We start from the raw sequence: 22,785 nt of genomic DNA, 5'->3' as shown, positions 1-22,785 counted from the left end.
CTAGAATCATCCTTGTTAATTTGGAAGCTTGTACCATTGTAACCCTTTACAGCAATAGTTGTAACCCTTTACAACAAGCTCTTCATCGCCTCCAAAGATGAAGAAATAATCTTTAGTTCTTCTCAAGTACTTAAAAATATTCTTGATTGTTGTCCAGTGACCTTCACCTGGATCTAATTGGTATCTTCTCGTCATACTTAATGCATACGAGGCATTTGGATGAGTACAAAACATGGCGTACATGATAGACCCTATAGTAGACGCACAAGGAATCTGATCCATGCGGTCCCATTCTTCCTTAGAAGAAGGGCATTGAGTCTTCGAAAGACTCACACTATATGACATCGGCAAAAATCTCTTCTTAGAATTCTGTATGGCAGAACTTTTAAGCACCTTATCAATATATGTACTCTGGTTTAGACCAAGACATCTCCTAGATCTATCTCTATAGATCTTGATGCCTAAAATATTGGCTGCTTCACCTAAGTCCTTCATTGAGAAACAATTCTCAAGCCAAGTCTTCACTGACTGAAGAGTAGGGATATCATTTCCAATGAGAAGTATGTCATCTACATACAATATGAGAAAGATGACTATGCTCCCACTAACCCACTTGTAGATACAAGGTTCATCTTCATTCTTGATGAAACCAAACACTTTGATTGCATCATTGAATTAAAGATTCTAGCTTCTAGAAGCTTGCTTTAATCCATAAATGGCTTGTTACAACTTACACACCTTTCCAGAATATTCTGGATTGACAAAACCCTCAGGTTATGTCATGTACACATCCTTGAGTAGATATATATTGAGAAATATAATTTTGACATCTATTTGTCAGATCTCATAATCATAGTAAGCTGTAATTATAAGCATGATCCGAATAGACTTGAGAATCGTAATTGGTGAAAAGGTTTCATCATAGTCTATACTATGAATTTGCTTGAATCCTTTAGCTACCAATCTACCTTTATAGGTATGCATATGCCCATCCATATCAATCTTCACCTTGAATACCCACTTACACCCAATGGGTTTGATCCCTTCAGGTGGATCAACCAAAGTCCATACTTAGTTAGTGTACATGGATTTCATTTCAGATCTTATGGCCTATAGTCATTTCTCAGAATCCGAGCCCTGTACATCTTCCTGATAAGATGTAGGCTCATTGATACCAACTAGCACTACATCACCATTGTCAAATAAGAGAAAAGAATATCTCTCAGGTTGATGACGGGTCATATCAGATCTACGTAGAGCTTGTGCTACTTGAACAGGTTGTTGCCCCACAACTTCTTACGGTGTAACAAAATCATGATCCACAATATCATATGGTACCTATTCAATTTTCATCAAGGCTTCAGTGCTAGTTTGTGTATCTTGAATTTCTTCAAGATTGACTTTATTCCCACAAGTTTTTCTAGAAATAAACTCCCTCTCTAGAAAGACATCATTTCTGGCAACAAACACTTTGCCTTGTGTGGGATTATAGAAGTAATATCCCTTTGTTTCCTTGGGATATCCAACAAAATAACACTTGTCTAATTTGAGTCCTAGTTTATTTGAGACTTGTCGTCGAACGTAAGACTCACAACCCCAAATCTTCATAAAAGACATCTTGGGACTCTTCCCTGTCCATATCATATATGATGTATTTATGACGACCTTGGATGGAACTCGGTTAAGTGTGAAAGTGGCCGTCTCTAGAGCATGTGCCCAAAAGGAAGTAGGAAGACCTGTATGACTCATCATCGATCATACCACATCTAATAAAGTACGATTCCTCCTTTCTGATACACCATTCCATTGTGGTGCTCCAGGTGGAGTGAGTTGAGATATGATCCCACACTCAACGAGATAGTCATGAAAATCTTGGCTAAGGCATTCCCCACCTCGATCGGATCAAAGCATCTTAATACTCTTACCAAGTTAGTTTTGTTCTTCATTCTTGAATTCTTTGAACTTTTCAAAGGATTCTTACTTGTGTCTCATCAGATATAAATAGTCGTACCTACTGAGATCATTAGTAAAAGTAATGAAGTAATGTTAGCCTTCTCTAGCTGCTATTCTGAAAGGGCTACATACATCAGTATGTATGAGTCCTAACAGATCATTAGCCCTTTCACTGTGTCCACTAAATGGAGTCTTAGTCATCTTGCCTTGAAGACAAGATTCACTTACCTCATATAATTCAAAATCAAATGAGTCCAAAAGTTCATCCTTATGGAGTTGGGATATGCAACTCATATTTATGTGATATAAGCGATAATGCCAGAGATATGTTTGATTAAAAATCAATAGACTTGAACCGTTTGGTATTTATATTATAGATTGGGTTGCCAAAGTCTAGAACATAGAGTACATTCACAGGATGTGCACTATAGTATAACATATCATTGAAATAAATGGAACAACATTTGTCCTTTATTACAAATGAAAAATCATTCTTGTCCAAACAAGAAATAGAGATAATTCTCTTTGTCAAAGTAGGCACATAACAACATTCTTCTAGTTCTAAAACAAATCTAGTGGGCAAAGATAAGGAATATGCTCCTACAGCTATAGCAGCAACCCTTGCATCATTACCTATTCGTAGGTCCACTTCACCCTGTTGGATCGAGAAGCGCTAGGGGGGGGGGTGAATAGCGCTCGTGGCTTTCACGCGTTTCGTATTCGAAAATTCGAGTAATGCAGTGGAATAAGAACTAAAGACAAACAAGACACAGAGACACCAAGATTTACTTGGTTCGGAGCCTAGGGCGACTCTTACTCTAAGGCCCACGCTCCATGAGCGTTTACTTTGGGCAACAATTATAATCGCGTAATTCTTTTACAATTTATAAATACAAGTATTGAATAAAGAATACCGACAAAAAGGATGAGGAAAGTTCGTCGTCTGTTGTCGGAGCAGCGGAGCGTCGTTTGAGCGTTCGGAGCAGCGTACAAGTGCACAAGATGTTCTGTTCGAGATATGTTCTGAAGCTGCTCCTCAAGGCTCCTTTTTATAGCCTCTGCAAGACAGATCCGGATCCTTGAGGCTCGGGATAAGGTTTGACCCGAAGCGGATCGATCGACCGATCCCCACGTTCGGTCGACCGATCAGATGATCTCCACCTCATCTGATCCGCCTGATCCACTGACTCCGCTTTGATCTGGTCAACTCTTATCTCCGGTTCGATCGACCGATAACCAAGTTCGGTCGATTGATCCCCTGGTCGAGCCCGGTCGACTCGCTGAAAATCTGATCTGCTGCTTGGGGGTTTGGTCGACCGATCCAAACGTTCGATCGACCGATCCCAATGTTCGGTCAACCGATCCTGGTCAGTTCTACTCCTGCACAAAAATGTTAGTCTCCTGCAAAACAGAGTTAGAACATAATAGAATATATAAGAACAATAAGTTTCACAGTCTTCGGACTGTCCGGTTCTAACTTTGGATTTTCGACCGGAAACCCTAGGTCGAACCGACGCCTACTGTTCCCTCTTCCAGGGAACGCCCCCTCACCTACTCCACTCAGGAGAATTTACCTTTTGCCAGTTTGGTCCTCCAGACCGACTAGACTTTTGGTCAGCGTCCGATGCTTCTGGTTTTCATGCTGGACGTCCGGTCCATGACCTGTCCTGACTTCCACCTGGTTCGCGACACCAGGATTTCAACCTAGGGTTACCGCTCCTAGGATTTTTACCCGAAACTCCTACCCGCCAAGACTTTTCGCCTAGGGTTACCACCCCTTAGGACCTAGGGTTACCTCTCCCTAAGGTTTTCCACCTGCCCAACCGCAGCTAGGACTTTTGCCTAAGTATACTTAGGAATTTCCTACAAAGCTCAATCAACATATCAGATAACAAAACACGTTAACTTTGAACCCTTTGACATAATTAAAATACAAATTCGATCGTCGGATGCTTTCCGCACCAACAATCTCCCCTTTTTGATTATGACAACATGGTTCAAAGTTAAGTAAGAAGAAATTTAAGCATGAGCATAAATGAAATAATTTGAATTGAAAATAAAATCTTATATGCTCCCCCTTTCATTATCATGTTTAAGTTCTTAACTTATATTTTATTTCTTTAACTTCAATTAACTTTGACTTTTCTCTCCCTCTTTAACATAAATCAAAAAAGAATACAAGGAAGAGAAAAAATAACTACTCTAGTTAAGTTTAAGCTCCCCTTGAAGGGTAGCACTTAGTTGAATATAGTTTTGAGAAATAGTTTTAACAAGGACTTAAGCTAAACTTTTGAATATAATAGTTTTGTCAAGTATTTAGCCTTAAAAAGACTTAGCTTTTGAAAAAAGAATTATTTTGAAAAACATTTAGCTAAACAAAAACTTAGCAAAATTTAGCATTTGAAAATAGTTGCTTTAAGAAACACGTAGCTAAATTTGAAATTTTAACTAAAAACTCAACTTTGCTTTGAAAATATTTAGCTTCTAGAAAAGTTTTGATAAATTTTGGTACATAGCTTTCAAAACTTAACTTTTAAAAAGCAGTTGATTAAAAACATAGATTTAAAAATATTCTTACAAAAACTCAATTAAGTACTTATCTTAAAAAGAAACTTAGTTAAGTACTTGGTTAAAAGAAATTAGATATTTTAAAAATACTTAACTTCTTTTTTTTTAAAGAAAACTTGGCCAACACTTTATAAACTTGATTTTTAACAGAGATTTAGCTAAATAAATATTTTAGTCAAGTACTCAATAGATATTTAAAAGTTTTTTATTTTAAAAATATTTTTAAATAATTTTAAAAAAAAATTGTAAAAGATTTATATATATATATATTTGTTTTAAAGATTTTAAAATAATTTTAAAATAATTTTTTAAAAATATTTTTAAATAAATTTTTACAAAATATTTTAAAATAATTTTTAAAATATTTTCAAATAATTTTTAAAAGATTTTTAAAATATTTTTAAATAAAATTTTAAATGATTTTTAAAGATTTTAAAATGATTTTAAAAAGATTTTTAAATAATTTTAAAATAATTTTTTGAAAGATTTTTAAATATTTTTTTGTTTTAAAGACTTTTAAATAATTTTTTAAATGTTTTTAAAAATATTTTAAAAATATTTTTGAAAGATTTTTGAAAGATTTTTAAAATATTTTTAAATAATTTTAAAAATATTTTTAAATAATTTTAAAAATATTTTTAACTGATTTTAAAATAATTTTTTAAATGATTTTTAAATGATTTTTGAAAGATTTTAAAGAGATTTTTAAATAATTTTTTATAATAGTTTTAAATTATTTTAAAAATATTTTTTAATGATTTTTTTAAAGGATTATCCTAGTTCCATCTCACCCGATTCTAAGTTATAAATTAGGAAACCTTCTGTAATTTTGTAAGATGGTTATCTTTAATTTAGATTATATTTAAGGATTAATTTACATTTGAGTTAGACTTAGGTGTTTCCAATTAGTCAATTAAATACATATTTCAAGGATCGGCTCCCAGGCTATGGCGAGGCTCTAGACCTTCTTGGGTATGAGATCATCCACCACTTCTAGACAGAGCTTTTCAAAGAAATTACATATTTAATTTCCCTTTTGAAACCCCTAGGTTTAACTAAACAAGTATAAATTACGCCTAGATCCTTAAACTATCTTAATCTAAGCATGCTTAATACAAGAAATAATAAACAAGCATTGAGCAATTTTATCTATTTATTAAGATTTTTTTTCTATTGGCTCCCCCTGGATCATTGCCTCAATATGGTCTATCAAGGTAATGGATTTGATCCTTGGGGACCTAATATAGTCCAAGTCCAACTTGATTAACCAAGTTCGACTTGGGGACCCATGCTTGGACTATGTTTCTGTTATTTCTATTAACTAGAGATAAATATGATTTGTACTTTCTTGTAGTTTTAAATCCAAGTCTGGATTTGTTGTACATGGCTCGTTGTTTTCCAAGAATCAGATCAAGATTCTTGGAACCCAGGGGTGAACCGTTCCAACATGTCCTTGAGTTCTTTAACTTGAGTTTTCAAATTAGAATTTTCTTCCTCAAGTTGTTGGACTTGAGTTGAACTTCAAATTTGAACCGACTCAGTCAAAGAACTCGAGTCAGTCGCTTCCTTAAGAGTTGTTACCTCCTTTTGGAGTGACTTGACCCAGACATTGGATTTAGCCAATTTCTTTAGCAAGTAAGGAACTAAGTTTTGTAAATCGTCTAATTGAGTCTCGGCAAGTAGAGAACTTACAGTGGGGTTAGGTCCTTCGAAAATGGATACAGATCCATGGCTTCGCTCAGACTCGGTTTCTTCTTTGCTCTCAGATTCTGAATCAAACTTGGTGTCAACAACATATGCTTGCACTGGTAAAGCGAGGAAGCTTGCTGGTTCTTCTTCGTCGTACTCGGATTCATTTGATGACTCAGACCAAGTTGTCTTTAACACCTTCTTTCTTCGTTGCTTCTGATTTGGACAGTCCGGCTTGTAGTGCCCTTTCTGGTTACAGCCATAGCAGGTGACTCCAGTCTTGACTTTCATGTTTGTTTGAGTTACTTTTTTCTTTCTACAAATCTTTCCTACAAGCCTTACTAGTTCGGAAATCACCTCATCATCGTCTTCTGATTCCGATTTGTCTTTGGATTCGGGTTTGGTTTTGTGCTTTGTCTTAGCTTCCTGAGTTCTGCTTGTACCTGCAATCAAGGCAATACTGTAACGACCACCCTTCTTACAACTCTACTACTCTCTAAGGTGACCGTTACTTAACTATTAACTCTACTTAACCGGTGTGATCGAAACCACGAGGAATCCCTACCAAAAAATTTCGATCACACACATATCCTCGTGGTGATCACACCTATAAGACAAACATAGTCGTTTCAACAATCATTCCGACAAATCCATAGGATACGGAGGAGTATTAATTATACGATCCAACCATTAGTACAAATAACCAAGGTATGAGAAAGAGTATGCTCCTGAATTTCAATCCTAACACCTAATAGAACAACATCCTATATCTTAACTTCATCACCCCACTCCGAGGGGACTCCTTCACTACAATAAAATTCATATCAAGTGGTTGTGCTGTCGATAATCAAAGTAAATAATTTATCATGGAGTTGAAGATATGTCTAAACTGCTAGACAATAAATTAATTCAATTATAAACAAAGATATATATATATATATATATATATATATATATATATATATATATATATATATATATATATATATATATATATATATATATATATATATATATATATATATATATATATATATTAACCATTCATGTTGATGCAATGCTTATACTTATGCTTATGCTAGAGGGGAGATTAACTTCAACATCACAAACACAATAGTAAGATTTTATTTAGTTCACAACCTTTCAAGTTGCTACTTCAAAACCTAGTCGAAGCATTCCATCACTAATAAATTTTCTCCTCGAAAATCTTTTGGAGATAGAAAAATTTCTTACAATCCCTATTCTTACAAATAATATTCTATTTGAAATGGCACTCATCTATTTCTAACTGTTCATACAGATAAGATATAGAAAAAAAGAAGTAATTAACAAAAGACACATATATATATATAGAGAGGAATGATCTCCTGCGCGCTCGCACAGTGCGCGACTGTGCGCGCGCAGGAGATCGGTCGTTTTTTTTTTTTTATTTTTTTGATGTTTTTAATATTTTAAATTTAAAAAATCAATTAAAAAATTTAACATTTCCTTATATAAATTTTTAATACCTTAATATATCCCCTCAACAAATTACAATACTCAATAAATGCTTAAATTAATTTAATTTAATTTTTTTTTTAAAACCAAACACTATAACCTAATTGGGAAGTCTAAACTCTAGAGGTAAAATCTAAAAAAAAAAATTAAAAAAAAGGAAAAAACAGTTGTTATCCTGCGCGGCGCGCACATTCGCGCACTGTGGCGTCGCGCAGGATAACAAATTTCTATATATATATATATATATATATATATATTAACCGTTCATACTGATGTGATGGTGATGCTAGGGGAGCGAATGATTTCAACAGGACAAACACAATAGTAAGATTTTATTTAGTTCATAACCTCTCAAGTTGCTACTGTAAAAAACCTAGTCGATCGTAGCATTCTATCACTAATAAAATTTCTCCTTCTCGAATATCTTTCGGAGATAGAGAAATCTCTTACAATCCCTATTCTTACAAATAATATTATAACAAGAATACAAATATATAAATGCCAATACAATAAAAGTAAACTACTTTACAAGAAACTTACTATGATCACCGATAAGAGAGGTAATCATAGGGTACCATGTGGTTAAGGAGAAGTTAATAATCTTATTGAATTGGTGGTTAAAGTCAATAGAGGGTCGCTCCCCCGACTCCGCTCCACTCCCGACTCCATGCCACCCTGACTCCGTACTGTTGAAAATAATAGGTAGAGGAAAGAAATAATATAAAGATTTTTTGATCATCTTATTACAAAATACAATAGGCTTATTTATACAAATTGTCCAAAACAATAATGGAAAAATTAAATAAGGCATACAATCAAAATAATTATAAACATAGTAATATAATAGACTTGGAAATATTATTTTTTCTATTTGATTCATATCGATCTTGATTGTGTGTCAAATATAATAAATCTCAATTGATTGAAATCAATTAGAGATTATTACTATTATATTGTCATCACCCTCGACAAACTCAACGGGAGTTCCTGAATGTTGAGTTTTAGTGCTAACTTGGTGAAATATTGTCTAAATAATGGCTTGATAAATATATCATCAATTTGATCTTCCATAGAGATGTAAGAAACCGAAAGTTGTCGAGTCGCCACACGCTCGTGAACAAAATGCAAATCAATCTCTACATTCTTGGTACGAGCATGAAAAATATGATTTACCGTAAAATAAGTCGCTCTAATATTATCACACCAGATTTTAGGCGTAACGGTTGGGAATAAGTGTAATTTCGAAAGAAGAGATTGTAGCCAAATAATTTTTGATGTTGCATTAGCGATAGCTTTATATTCAGCTTCAATACTTCAACGAGAGACTGTAGGTTGCTTCTTTGAAAGCTAGGAAACAAGATTTCGCCTAAGAAATATAGCATATCAACTAGTAGATCGTCTATCTTCGGGAGATCCAGCCCAATCTACATCACTATAGGCAATCAACTCTCGTGAAGACTGATGATATAAAAGAACACCATGTAGAATAGTGTCTTTGAGATATCGAAGAATTCTCTTAACACCTTCCCAATGATATTCAGTAGGAGCATGCATAAATTGACATGTACGATTCACAACAAAAGTAATATCGGGTCATGTAATTGTGACATATTGTAGGACACCAACAATACTACGGTAGATCTGGAGGTTAGACATTGAAGAGGAGGATGGTGTAGTGAAACTACCCTCAATGATTGGTGTAGAGATAGGACGTGCACCATCCATTTTAGCTCGTTGTAGGAGTCCAGTAATATATTTGCTCTGAGAGAGAAGACAACTTTCAGAATGTGAGAGAAACTCTATGGCAAGGAAAAAATGAGCATATTGCCAAGATCTCGAATAGGAAACTCTTTCCGGAGAAGATGTAGTAAAGTAGTAATGTTGTTTTAATCACTACCAGTTATATCATCACACATAAATCAAAACAAATATTGAAAATTCCTAATGACATTTGTAGAATAGGGAAGAGTCTTTTTTTTATCCAAAAAATCCCTAAGTATAAAGCTAGGTAGATAGACGATGAAACCATGCACAAGGTTCTTGTCGAAGACCATATATAGACTTTTGAAGTTGACACACATGTGTTGGAAGTTGCGGGTGGATGAATCCAGGAGGTTGCTCCATATAAAAAGTTTCTTTAAGGTGTCTGATCCTGTATGAGAGTTTTCGGGATGAAGCGCTGGGCGATGATGGGCGGTGATGAACAATAACTCTGATGCCGGCGAACAGAGGAGGATCCAAGAAAACCACAGTGGACCTCACAAGAGCTTAAATGTAGAATAATATATCCGAGAAAATAAAAGCGGATCTGTGAGCAATACCTCACAAAAATGAACTCCAACGAGGTACCCCCGTAGGAAGGCGAACTCCGATGAGGAACACCGTGGATCAGCGATAGCTCGACGGTCCAATGGATGAACTCCTATTCCTGCGCACTATGAGACCAACCAACAAAGCGTTAGCGACCTAAGACTAGGGTGGGAATCCCTGGCTAGGCCCTCCGACGCTCAAGTTAGTCTCTCGGAGAAGAAGAAGTACGGGAAAATGGAATTAGGGTTTGATTCTGATGCAATGCGTATGTTTGCGTACCTTACCAGTGGAGAGGATTACCCTTTTATTCCACCTCATCTAACCTCCACAGAATAAAAGGTGGGGCCAACTCTTTTATTGCCAGCTCACTACACACACATCAAGCCTCCGACCTGCCGCTTCAAGTAAGAATGCTTATGTTTAATTTTCTTGTTATATGTTGATGCTTAATTTTCATGTTATATAACTTATGCTTTAGTTTCATGTTTTGCTTGTTTATGTTTGATGCTTTATTCCATGCTTTTAGTTATAATTTAGATTAGGATTACGTATTGGTAGCTTAGGAATAATACCAGAACAAATAGATAGAAACAAAACAGTACATTAGATGGGCTAAAAACGATAACCACTTACACTAGTCTGTTTGTCCTTATTTAGATAAACATGGTTAGGACACGCAATGCCCGAACCGGAGGGACAGCGACTCCACCAGACCTGACGCAGGTAGTCGCAGACCTCCAGCATCAAATCGCGGAGCAACAACAGCTGATCACTACCTTAATGGGTAACCCAGTTACCCCACCGGTAAATCAGAATGCACTACCGGTTATACCTACAGCCGCGCCAGTGCCCCTGGCAGCTCCTACTCCGATGGTCCGACAAGAGGCCTATCTGATTCAGTGGCAAAGGCTCAAGCCGGAAGCATTCTCGGGAAACTGCGAACCATGGGATGCACAAGCCTGGCTCAAGACCGTGGAAAGCATAATGGAACTACTGGATTGGCCTGAACACGAGAAGGTCAAATACGCGTCGTTCTGCCTTACCGGAGATGCCCGAATGTGGTGGGACAGAGTAAAGGCGAAAAGACAAATAAACCAAATGCAGTGGACAGATTTTGAGACAGAGTTCTTAGCGGAATTCTTCCACATGCAAGTGACCAACAAGCACTATGATGAGTTCACTGAGTTCCGGCAAGGTGATCTGTCAGTTAACGAAGCCGTCAAGAGGTTCAACCGCCTAGCGCGACTGTGCCCAGAACTGATCCGTATTGAAAAAGAAAGGGTCCGATTAATGTTAAAGATGCTCCGACCCGAGATAGCCCTGAACGTAGCCTGCGGAGTTAATAGACCGCAGACTGCAGAGGAGCTAGTCAGCAGTGCCCTAATTACCGAGCACTACCAGAAAGCAATGAACAAGGGCATGAACCAAGCACTGACCGGAGGACAAAAATCGCACAATACCATAACCGACTGGAAAGGAAACTCAAGTGGAAAGAGGAAACAGTGGAATAAAACAAAAGGTGGTCCGGCCAATAAGCAGACCAAGTACCCTTAGTGTGCCACATGTGGGAAGATGCATTCTGGAGTATGTCTCCTAAGTACCAGAAAGTGCTATAACTGCGGAAAGGAAGGCCATCTAGCGAGAAATTGCCCAACTCAACCTCAGGCACCACCTCCGCAGAACTTTCAGAACAGGAGTGCCCCCGCACATCTTCACCAGATGCAAGCTGCCATAGAAGGGACTTCAATCAGCCAAGGAAGATTGGAAGCCCCTCCCGCTATGACAAACGCCAGAGTCTACTCTCTTACCAAGGATGACGTGGCGAATGCCTCTACCGTTGTCACAGGTCAGCTACTTATTTACAATCAGTATGCTGTAGTATTATTTGATACCGGGGCAACACACTCGTTCATCTCAACACCCTTTATGAAGAAGCTAGATATACCACTCCGAACTCTAGAGGACACATTCTTAACAACCTTACCATCCGGAGAGATTATGCCATCGGACCATATGCTGCAAGCAGTACTCATTCGGATCGCAAACATAGAACTCTACTGCAATCTGATAGTACTTGATATGCAGGATTATGACATAATATTAGGCATGGATTTCCTTAGCAAATACGGCGCTTCAATCGAGTGCCGCAAAAGGAAAGTGATTTTCCTACCCGAAAATGAACCAGAGTTTGAATTTTTTGGGGAATCAAAAGGAACGGAGAAGTTATTGTCATCTATTAAAGCACAAGGGATGTTAGATAAAGGATGTATGGGGTTTCTAGCGCACGTGGTTAACACCAATCAAGTCAAAGACCAGAAATTAGAAGATGTCAGAATAGTATGCAACTATCCAAGAGTATTTCCTGATGAACTACCAGGGTTGGCCCCTGACAGAGAGATAGAATTCGGAATCGAATTGATTCCTGGTACTCAGCTGATTTCAAAAGCACCTTATCGTATGGCTCCGGCTGAATTAAAGGAGCTTCAGGAACAGTTATCCGAATTGCTTGACAAGGGACTTATTCGTCCTAGTCACTCTCCATGGGGAGCTCCAATGCTGTTTGTAAAGAAGAAGGATGGGTCTATGCGAATGTGTATAGACTACCGAGCGCTGAATAATGTGACGATCAAGAACCAGTACCCACTCCCACGGATCGATGACCTGTTCGATCAACTGAAGGGTGCGACCGTTTTCTCAAAGATAGACCTACGATCCGGTTATCATCAAGTGAAGGTGAAACCAGATGATATACCAAAAACAGCATTTCGAACCCGATATGGACACTATGAGTTCATAGTTATGCCTTTCGGAGTAACCAACGCTCCTGCAGTATTTATGGACCTGATGAATCGGGTTTTTACGGCATATCTTGATAAATTTGTAATCGTCTTTATTGACGATATACTTATCTATTCGAGAACCCCAGAAGAACATGCTGAACACCTGAATACTGTACTACAGATCCTTCAAGAGAAACAACTATATGCAAAATTCTCCAAATGCGAGTTTTGGCTTGATCGGGTAATATTTCTAGGTCATGTCATCTCCAAAGATGGAGTTATGGTGGATCCAAGCAAAATCGAAGCTGTAAATAACTGGAACAGACCAAGGAATGCCAGCGAAGTCAGGAGTTTTCTCGGGCTAGCAGGCTATTACAGGAAATTCGTAGAGAATTTCTCCAAAATTGCAACCCCTATGACCGACCTCACCAAGAAAAATACAAAGTATGAATGGACAGAAGCTTGCGAGAAGAGTTTCGCGGAATTAAAAAGGAGACTGACCAGTGCTCCGATTCTTACTCTCCCGGAAACCAACAGAGGCTTCGATATGTACAGTGATGCTTCCATCACAGGACTTGGAGCTGTACTCATGTAAGATGGCAAAGTCATTGCCTACGCTTCTAGACAACTTAAAGAGCATGAGAAGAATTATCCCATTCACGACTTAGAACTAGCAGCCGTGGTCTTCGCTCTCAAAATATGGAGACACTATTTATATGGAGCCCAGTGTAAGATTTATACCGACCATCAGAGTCTGAAATATTTCTTCACGCAAAAAGACCTGAATATGAGGCAACGCCGATGGCTCGAGCTAGTTAAAGATTACGACTGCGAGATTCTTTATCACCCAGGAAAGGCGAACAAAGTGGCCGATGCACTCAGCCGAAAGTTCAGTGCCACCTGATGTAGCTATTATAAAGTTCGAGGACGAATTTTTTATGAGGTACGGGGTACTGTAACACCCACTAAGCTTTTAAGATAAGCATATGAATGTAGGATTTTGCCTTAGAAAAATAAAAGGAAGTGGGTTGAAGCAAAGAGAAATAAAATGAAATAAAAAGAAGAGGAGGTCAAGGATTGAACCTTGAACCTCCTATATTATAATTTATAGAATTAATTAGTAGAAACCAATTGGGATAGAGAGAAGATATTGATAGCAAAGGAGGGAAACTCATGATAAGGGTGAGAGTAAAAGTTAGCCAAAAGAAAACAAGAAAAGAGCAAGAGAAAGGCAACTTGCCTTCCTTCCTTCTCTCCCTCTTTCTCTCTTCTCTTGCCGAAAATAAAAGAGGCTAATTAAGGGGATTCATTCCCCCTTATTTCACCATGAATGATGAGGATAAATAAATAAATAAAAATAAAAATAAAATATAAAAAAAAGGCTAAGGGAGAAGGAAAGCAAAAACTAATTTTGCTACTTCTTCCTCCTTAACATAAAAGGGAGCAAGTAAAGAGAAGAATTCTAATTTTTCTCTCATTTCTCTCATTCTCCCCTCTCCATCACCGAGAACCCCAGCCCCATCTCCTCCATCTTCGGCCCCAAGCTAAGGTTTTCTCCTAAGAAAGCCTAAGATACAAGGAGGACTTAGCAAGAGGAACAAGGGAAGGGAACTAGAAGAAGAGGCTACTTCTTCCATCACCATACCTTAGATCCACAAGCGAAAAGGATGTAAGCTTCCCCTCACCTGTGGTACAAGGCTTTTTATGTGATTTTCAGATTTTATGAGGATTAGAAAACCTAGAATAGAATTTAAGAAAATTCGGCCAAAGAAGAGTTTCAAATCTAGGAAGGTTTAAACAAGTCATCATTTCGTGATATTTTTCTATGCTATGTAGGAAGGTTTTCCTTCATGTTTTTATACCTATATGATGCTTGGTCAGAGGAGTATCTAACCCTAGAATTTCGGCCAAAAATGTTTTAAAGAGGTTAGAGAAATCATTGTTTAACCAAACTAGTACAAGATTCCCTCCATGAATTACTAAAGATCTTTTATTGGTTTTCTTGCTGGGAAGTTACTTGGAACCAAAGGAAATCCCCTCATATGTTTCGGCCAAGAAAAGAGCTTAGGGTTAGGAAGACCTTTAAATTTAAGTAACCATGTTTATATGATAGAATATAGAGTTCTCTTAAAGAATTGCATGTTGAATATTGCTAGAAATTCATGAACTCTTCATTAAGATTTTCGGCCATGTTAAGATGGATAGCTTAGGAAAGCTTAAAAAAAATTTTAACATGCTCAAGACCTCTGTGATATTAAGATATGAAAGTGGTTTAATGCTCTCATGCTTAATTAGGGTATAGAGAATTTAGTTACATGATATATGACTTGTAAGGTCACAAGGGTCCTAGCTTGTTTATGAACCAAATTTGTATATGATGTTCTTAGTAATTTTTGCCATGAAACTTGCTTAGGTTTTCCATGCTTTAGGCCACTTAAAACCTAGTTTAGAGAATGGTAGGTTTCGGCCATGAGGAAAAATAAAAGAAAAAGGAAAAGAAACCTAGGAAGCCTAAGACACAATGCACATGTATGTTTATTATGCTTGTCTTTATACATGCTATGAAACTTGTATGACTTCCTATGCTTTTAGGCTATTTGAAGAAAAGTTAACCACTGATGGGTCTCGGCCAAGTAGGGTTTAAATGACCTAGAGGCCTTAGAATTGAAACCAATTTTGTTAAAAATGCTTCTTATGGAAATATGATAATGTGCTGATTGTGTCACATGCTTGTATAATTTTTCCATGACCTAAATGGACCATTGTAGGTCTCGGCCATGAAGGGATAGATGCCCTAGCAACCCTAGAACAAAATTTAAATATGCTCATGTCACTCTACATGAAATATGATAAGTAGAAAGCCAAAGTTCTCATGCTATATGTTGCTTAATGACCTAAAATGAGGCTAGGGTAAGTTTCGGCCATACCCTTTGTATGATACCTTATTATGAATTTATACATGATGTTAGTTCAAGTTCACATGCTTGTATGCTTGTTTTTAGCCCTAATGAATACTTGTGAAATTTTGGCCATGACATATGTTAAGGGCTTGAGGAACTTAGGAATTAGCTCAAATATGATTACTATGTTACTTGGAAGAAAAATGCTATAAATATGGTTTAAGGTTTCCATGCTTTCATGACATTTGGGACCTTGTTTCACACCTGATAAGGTTCGGCCACATGAAGTTTAGGGACTTGGAGAACTTAGAAACCAAGTTAATCATGCTTATAATGCTTCCTATGAAATTGATGTGATGATAATTTAGGTTCCACATGCTTGGAGGTTATTTTTACCTAAATTGAGATCTAAGGGGGTTCGGCCATGATAAGAACCCAAGGGATTAGGAAGCTTAGAATCCAAGTTAACTATGTTACCATGTTTCTTATGATAGCATAATCACATGATACACCCTTATGCTTAAACATGTATGCTTGTGATTCATACTTTCCATGATATGACATGTGCTAGAAATATGCATGCTTTTATGATATGCTATGTGGATAGAAATATGCATGCTTTTATGATATGCTATGTGGATAGAAATATGCATGCTTTTATGATATGCTATGTGGTGAAAATATGCATGCTTTTATGATATGCTATGTGGTGAAAATATGCATGCTTTTATGATATGCTATGTGGTGAAAATATGCATGCTTTTATGACATGATGTATGCCTAAGTGATGCATACCTTTATGATATGATGTATGCCTAAGTGATGCATACTTTTATGACATGATGTATGCCTAAGTGATGCATACCTTTATGATATGATGTATGCCTAAGTGATGCATACTTTTATGATATGATGTATGCCTAAGTGATGCATACTTTTATGATATGATGTGTGCCTAAGTGATGCATGCTCTTATGATGTGTGATATGTATAAGTATGACATGTACTTTACTTTATATGGCTTGTACCAATGGTGGGCTCCATAAGCGCCCCGGGGTCGATGGAATAAGACTCGGGCCTCGTTAGGGATGGGCTCCTAAGTGCCCCTAGGTCGATGGAGTAAGACTTGGGCCTAGTATGTTTGCCTTGTAGGGTTCAAGACTTGCTACCTTGGACCTACATAGGTTGCGCGCAATATGTAAGTGGTACATAGCCGGGATCCCCTTTAAGTTGATAATATGTTCAAGTATATATGTAAGAAGAAATGGTTTTAAAGATCATGAGACATACACATGTTTTTCGGATACATGTTTTCAAAATCATATTGCATATACCTTATGATCATGTTGTGATGATGCTATGATTTATGATATGCCATGATTAGATATAATTATGTTATGTTTCATGCTATGCTTGATATGCCATGCTACCTTATGATGATGCTATGATTTGCCATGATTAGATATGATTATGTTATGTATCATGCTATGCTTTAAGAGATGATATGCCATGACTAGTTATGATTTTGTTATGTTGCATGATATGCTTAAAGAGTATGATATGTTATGCCATGACTAGTTGAGATCATGTTATGTTGAGATATTCTTTGATCATGTGATGATTTTCGGTTTTAGTGAGTAGGAAAGGAACTTACTGAGCCATGAGTGCTCATAGCTTACTTTCCTTGTACCACAGATAAAGGAAAAAGTTGGATGAGCTAAAGGAGCAGCAGAAGAGGCAAGGGGATGTGTGTGGCGGTGGCTAGGCAACCAAATAAGAACCTGCTTTAAGAACTCTTAAGAATTTCGCTTTGGTTTCGTAAATTGTAGTACTATATGGGTAACTTAATGTTATGTTTCTATTTATCTTGTTATCATGTTATGGAAACCATATTAGTGTAGTTCGGATTTGAAAACAGAAGAAAAGTTTTATTAAACTAAGAAGCATAAAAAAAAAAAAATTATTTCAAGTCTTCCGCTGTAATATGTACATAGAGTATCGTAGCCCCGTCCCTTAGGGTTAGCAGGGAGGGCGGGCGTTACAACAATCCCCTATACCTTATAAAAAGTTCATCCTCGAACTTAGAATAATTCTGGGTACTTCTGTCTCATACTGGCTTCTGTCTCCCAAGTTGCCTCCTCTGTTGTGTGACTTTGCCAAATAACTTTTACTAATGGTACTTCCTTGTTCCGCAATTTCTTAACTGCTCGGTCTATTATCTGAATAGGCCGACTTTCATAGCTGAGGTCTTCGCAGACTCATACCGACTGGGGCTCAATCACCTGGGTGGCCTCTGGGATATGCTTCTTCAGCATAGAGACATTAAATACATTGTGGATAGCTGACATTTCCTGGGGTAGCTCTAGTTCATATGCTACCTTGCCAACTCTTCTAGTGATAAGGTATGGTCCCACATATCTGGGACTTAATTTGCCCTTCTTCACAACACTACAACAAATTTGTTAAAAGACAACGGTTAAAAACCGTTGTCATAGGCCCTTTAAACCCGTTGTAACTGACACTGTTGTTAAATGTGCGGTAAAAGACAGCGGTTAAAAACCGTTGTCTTTGACCACATTAGACAACAGTCATGCAACGGATTTAAAGTGTTGTCTTTTAATACCAAAGACAACAGTTCTGTAACATTATAAAATCGTTGTAATTGCCAGTTTTGCAAAAATTTGATCGCAGATATACTTTTAACAACATATACACTGTTGTATTTCTTCAAAATTTAGTTTAAAACCATTGTCTTAGAATCCTTTTCACAACGGTTAAAAATCGTTGTCTTTGTACATTCAGTTGCATGTCTATATATGTACTTTTCACAACGGTTAAAACCATGGCCATTGCACACAAACTGGTACAACGTAACATTTATACATTCACAAAAATAGTTTTCAACATATATACATTCGATTAGTTGTCTTTAATTTATATATACATCTTGTCTCAAACAAAAACCCGTACATGTGTACATTCACTTAAGTTTATAAACAATTCTATGCAATTACTACAAGCTATCCAAACATGACCACAAGTAGTATCCAATCATGACAACCACAAAAGATGAAACCACAAAATTAAGTTTATAAGACCACAACCATGCAAACCCAGCTTGCAAACCCAACAATTTCTCCCTGGTTCTTTTTCTGCATACCCAGCTTGCAAACCCAGTAATTTCTCCCTGTTATGAAAATAAAATATAGTTAAAGCCATAGAAAAAAAGAATGGCCAAATATGCACGAGAAACGTTGCCGCTTCACAATTTCATGAGTAGTGAAGCAAGTGAGCACGAAAAAAGTTTATGAAACTGGTTCATATGGCTGTTCCAACCCTTCAAATTCATTTCTTTTGTTAGTTCAAGGCTAATTGTACAAAGTTGGACAAATAGTACAACAGATAAGTTAAAGAAATAAGGTAATTGAATTAAATCGTCTTGTGCATGAAATAGAGCAAAAGTGTGTAGGACTGAAACCAGGATTGGCAAAAACATCTTAGCAAGCAGATGAAGTTGAATCTAACACATACCAAGTATACATGAGCTATACATAATCTAATATGATAACACCACCCTGCTTAAGTCAAGGTGAAGCCTTACACGGAATAAACCAACAATCTCTGTAGCTAGTAACAGCAAATAAAGGAGGGCAGAATACATTGGGAAGAAAAAAGCAGTCAGATCAGAGCAACTCTAGGTAAGTCTAGATAGTTTGTGTATCTTGCATATAGTGATTGCTAAATTGGTTTGGTTTGGTTTGCCATAAGTAAGTCGAAACAACTATGTGAATGAACTTGGTCATTGTGATTCTCAACAAAGTGTAAGTTATTTCCGTCCAACTTTAACCCATTCCGACCATTCATCATGTCCAACAAATTGCAAATTCCAAATATTTTCAATTTTGTTTGATTGAGAAACCATTTTCATTCCTAAAGAAAACAAGAATCTAAATACTATTAATTAAATTGGTCTTGCTCCTGCATTTTCCCCATGTATTATCATGTTCATAAATCAGGTAACTGCTCAAAATATTTATCTAGCTCACCTCCTTTACGTGTAAATCCTAGTCTGCAGAAAACTGTCCATTAAGAAAGGAAACAATTCATGATGCTCAAAGTTAATCAGTTCATCATAATCTGACAAGTGTGTTAGTCCTACAGAAATGTGTTTACCAGCAAATGATATATATGTTTGAACATCTCAAAATCTTAAGATGTTGAAAAACATTTCATGAATTCCAGTATAAGAATAATAATAAAATAGAGATGTTCTACCTGGATGTCCTACACACTAAAGTTTTAATAATCATGATGTTTCCAGGGGCATATCTGTTAGGATCAGATTATGTAATTTGCATTATATGCAAATACTTTCCGAATAGATCAAGTCATTGTATGATTTTAAATACCTAGTCATAAATATAGTCTTGTATGCATTCTGCCCACTCGGAACGCACTTTATCAATTTCTTCTCTAGAGTACTGGGGTTTGATGAACTGTGAACAAAGACATAGATTAGATTAGTAAAAAACAATCAAAAGATGATAAGTGCGAAATGATAAACACACAAATATTTGAGAAGATTGAGAATTGAATGTCAAATATTACTATTGATCGAAGTGAATCTCTCTCGATAGTTGCCAATTCTTCAATAATATCTCTCATTTATCTCATCACATAAAAACCACACTGTTTCGCATCTGGTTGGCGAGGACCCTATGTTAAAAACAAATTGTAAATGTCTAATATACAAGGTTAATTGTTTACAATTTAATCATAAGTAGACATGCATACCTTTACTACTTCCCATGTAACATGTTTTTTCCCTTTTTTTGCCTTGTTTGAATTAAACAATCTTATGCTCCTTTATACATCAATAAGAATGGGCATATGAGAGTTTTACTGATTAAAAAAATGCTTAATAAAATTTAAAAATGTACTCACATATCAACTACGTATTTCGATTCCTCGTCACGAATGCGATGACTAAGCGAATCCAACAAATAAACTGTCTCCTTATATGGATCAATGACAGTGAGAATCCAATGATAACTATGCACAAATCACATAATTATTGCATGCATATTTCTCGAAACAATAAATTAAAACTGATATTATAAGTCTTACTTACCCAACATTATGTGGCACCAAAACAAGTTGATTTCTTGATGCTTGACTCAGCTTATCTGCCAAAACACTAGCTCTTTCATTCAACTACTCGAATTTGCTGTTTTTGTCCAGTCGAGTCACACATGGCACATATGGGATAATGTGTGGATTCACAAATATGATTTTATGGACATTGTTATATGTTTTCAGCTTTTTATAAAGATGCCTACCATTTCAAAATGAAGAATGTTACAATGCTAAATTAATAAAGTCTATACAATTTATATGGTAAACAAATAGAATAAGAAGACTTACCACATGTAAATTACTATACAATTTGCAGTTATGGGATCCAAATGATAAAAAGGAATGATATCTTCAAGGTGCACAAGGATTTCATATTGATCGTCAAAGAAACCCTCCTCACAAATCATTGATATATTTGTTTCATCATTTAGAGCACGGTTACAATAACAATACAGTAGATGCAATGACCTTGGCACACTTGATGAAATAATTGGGTTATTTCTTTGGACAACACTTCTTTTCCTTTGCGGATTCTAAAAATTACAAATGTACACATGTTAGGTGCAACACTAATCTTTGTTGGACAATTTAACTATAAATATAATATGACATTTACCTCATCTTGCATAACTACCAAGTTAGCTGGCCATCCCACATGTGTTCCAATAGCATCACCAATTGTATCACATTGATTTGGAATTGGACATGGCAATTGTGCTAATTCATCCACAACCTTATCAATGGAGACACGCATACAATTAATGGGTAATGGAACACCATGAAGTAATTTACCAACCGCATTGACATGAACAATTGTACCATAGGCAACAATATTGCTCTTAGAACCCAATGTCAATGCAACCGGTTTACCCTAGAAGATAAGTAATCATGTTATAAATTGATGCAACTCATAGTTTCAATAATACTAAGTAATATAATGACAACTAAATATATACCTGGAAGAAATCATCATTGTTCAAAATTTGCATGTCATCATCATCCAAAGTTTCAATATTTGGGACACACTTTTCAATTTTGATATTTTCGTCACTCATGGGATGCAACTTTACTGAGCAACTACCTTTTTCATCTGTATCTAAGTCGCATGCACCCTTTCTGAACATTGCTTCAAGTTTCTGTATGCGTTCATCTTGATTTGATATGCGTGCATTTTGTTGTGAGATTAATATCTTTGCCTCCATCAACTCTTTTTGTTGAAGGATAAACTGCTCATCAACAAGGTGTTTCTGCACTATGCTGCCAACATTAAAATAGAATTTTGGAGTGACATGGCCTCCAACACCCCTCACACGCCCAGAATGCTCCTCAGATGAAAGTGCTTTTGAAAGGATATCCGTGTTTGCCTCTTCTAAGTGCAACTTACCCTCCCGTTTTTGTTGTACATAATCATCCTGTCATGCAAAAGAAAACAAAATAATTACTGGTACAAAATTAATTACTGGTAAATAACTCCCTATTAAGTACTAACACTAATATGGATATACATTTTTTTTAAAATTGCCAATGATGATTTGCTAATTATTTAACTGGTTGTGTATGCATACAAATACAATTTTACTGATTGTATAGAGTTTTCTGAAAAAGAAAAGGGGAAGCACAGATGATCAGCATGGGAACACTACTGCCACACCTTATTCTGGATCACAGATGCAGATTTTGATGAAATGATTTTGATGCAGATGCAGATGCAGAAGAAGATGCAGATTTTGATGCAAATGTAGATTTTGATGCAGAAGCAGATGCAGATTTGGATGCAGGTTTTGATTTTTTTCTGCAATGCTGTAGTGTACATAAATGTAACAATATATTATTGTTGCGACAATAAAGGACAGAGGCATAATAAAAACCATAAAGGCATAATAGATTTAGTAGGAAAGACGCATAATGAGCTTGCTTACAATATTTTCTATTGCCATTTTCAAATCATCGCC

General features: G+C 36.3%; 1 long non-coding RNA gene across 1 annotated transcript; it reads right to left on the bottom strand.

Annotated features, from left to right (window-relative positions):
• Window positions 1–20,106: 20,106 nt before the first annotated feature.
• Window positions 20,107–20,335, bottom strand: LOC122023371. Its single transcript, XR_006123102.1, has 2 exons — window positions 20,306–20,335; window positions 20,107–20,193 (listed from the first exon to the last, which is right to left on the bottom strand). It is a non-coding gene; the product is annotated as an uncharacterized LOC122023371 (long non-coding RNA).
• Between the last annotated feature and the right edge of the window lie 2,450 nt (window positions 20,336–22,785).

The sequence above is a fragment of the Zingiber officinale genome, chromosome 9B, assembly GCF_018446385.1.
Source record: "Zingiber officinale cultivar Zhangliang chromosome 9B, Zo_v1.1, whole genome shotgun sequence".
Lineage (NCBI taxonomy): Eukaryota > Viridiplantae > Streptophyta > Magnoliopsida > Zingiberales > Zingiberaceae > Zingiber > Zingiber officinale.
This window is presented reverse-complemented; position numbering and strand designations above follow the sequence as displayed.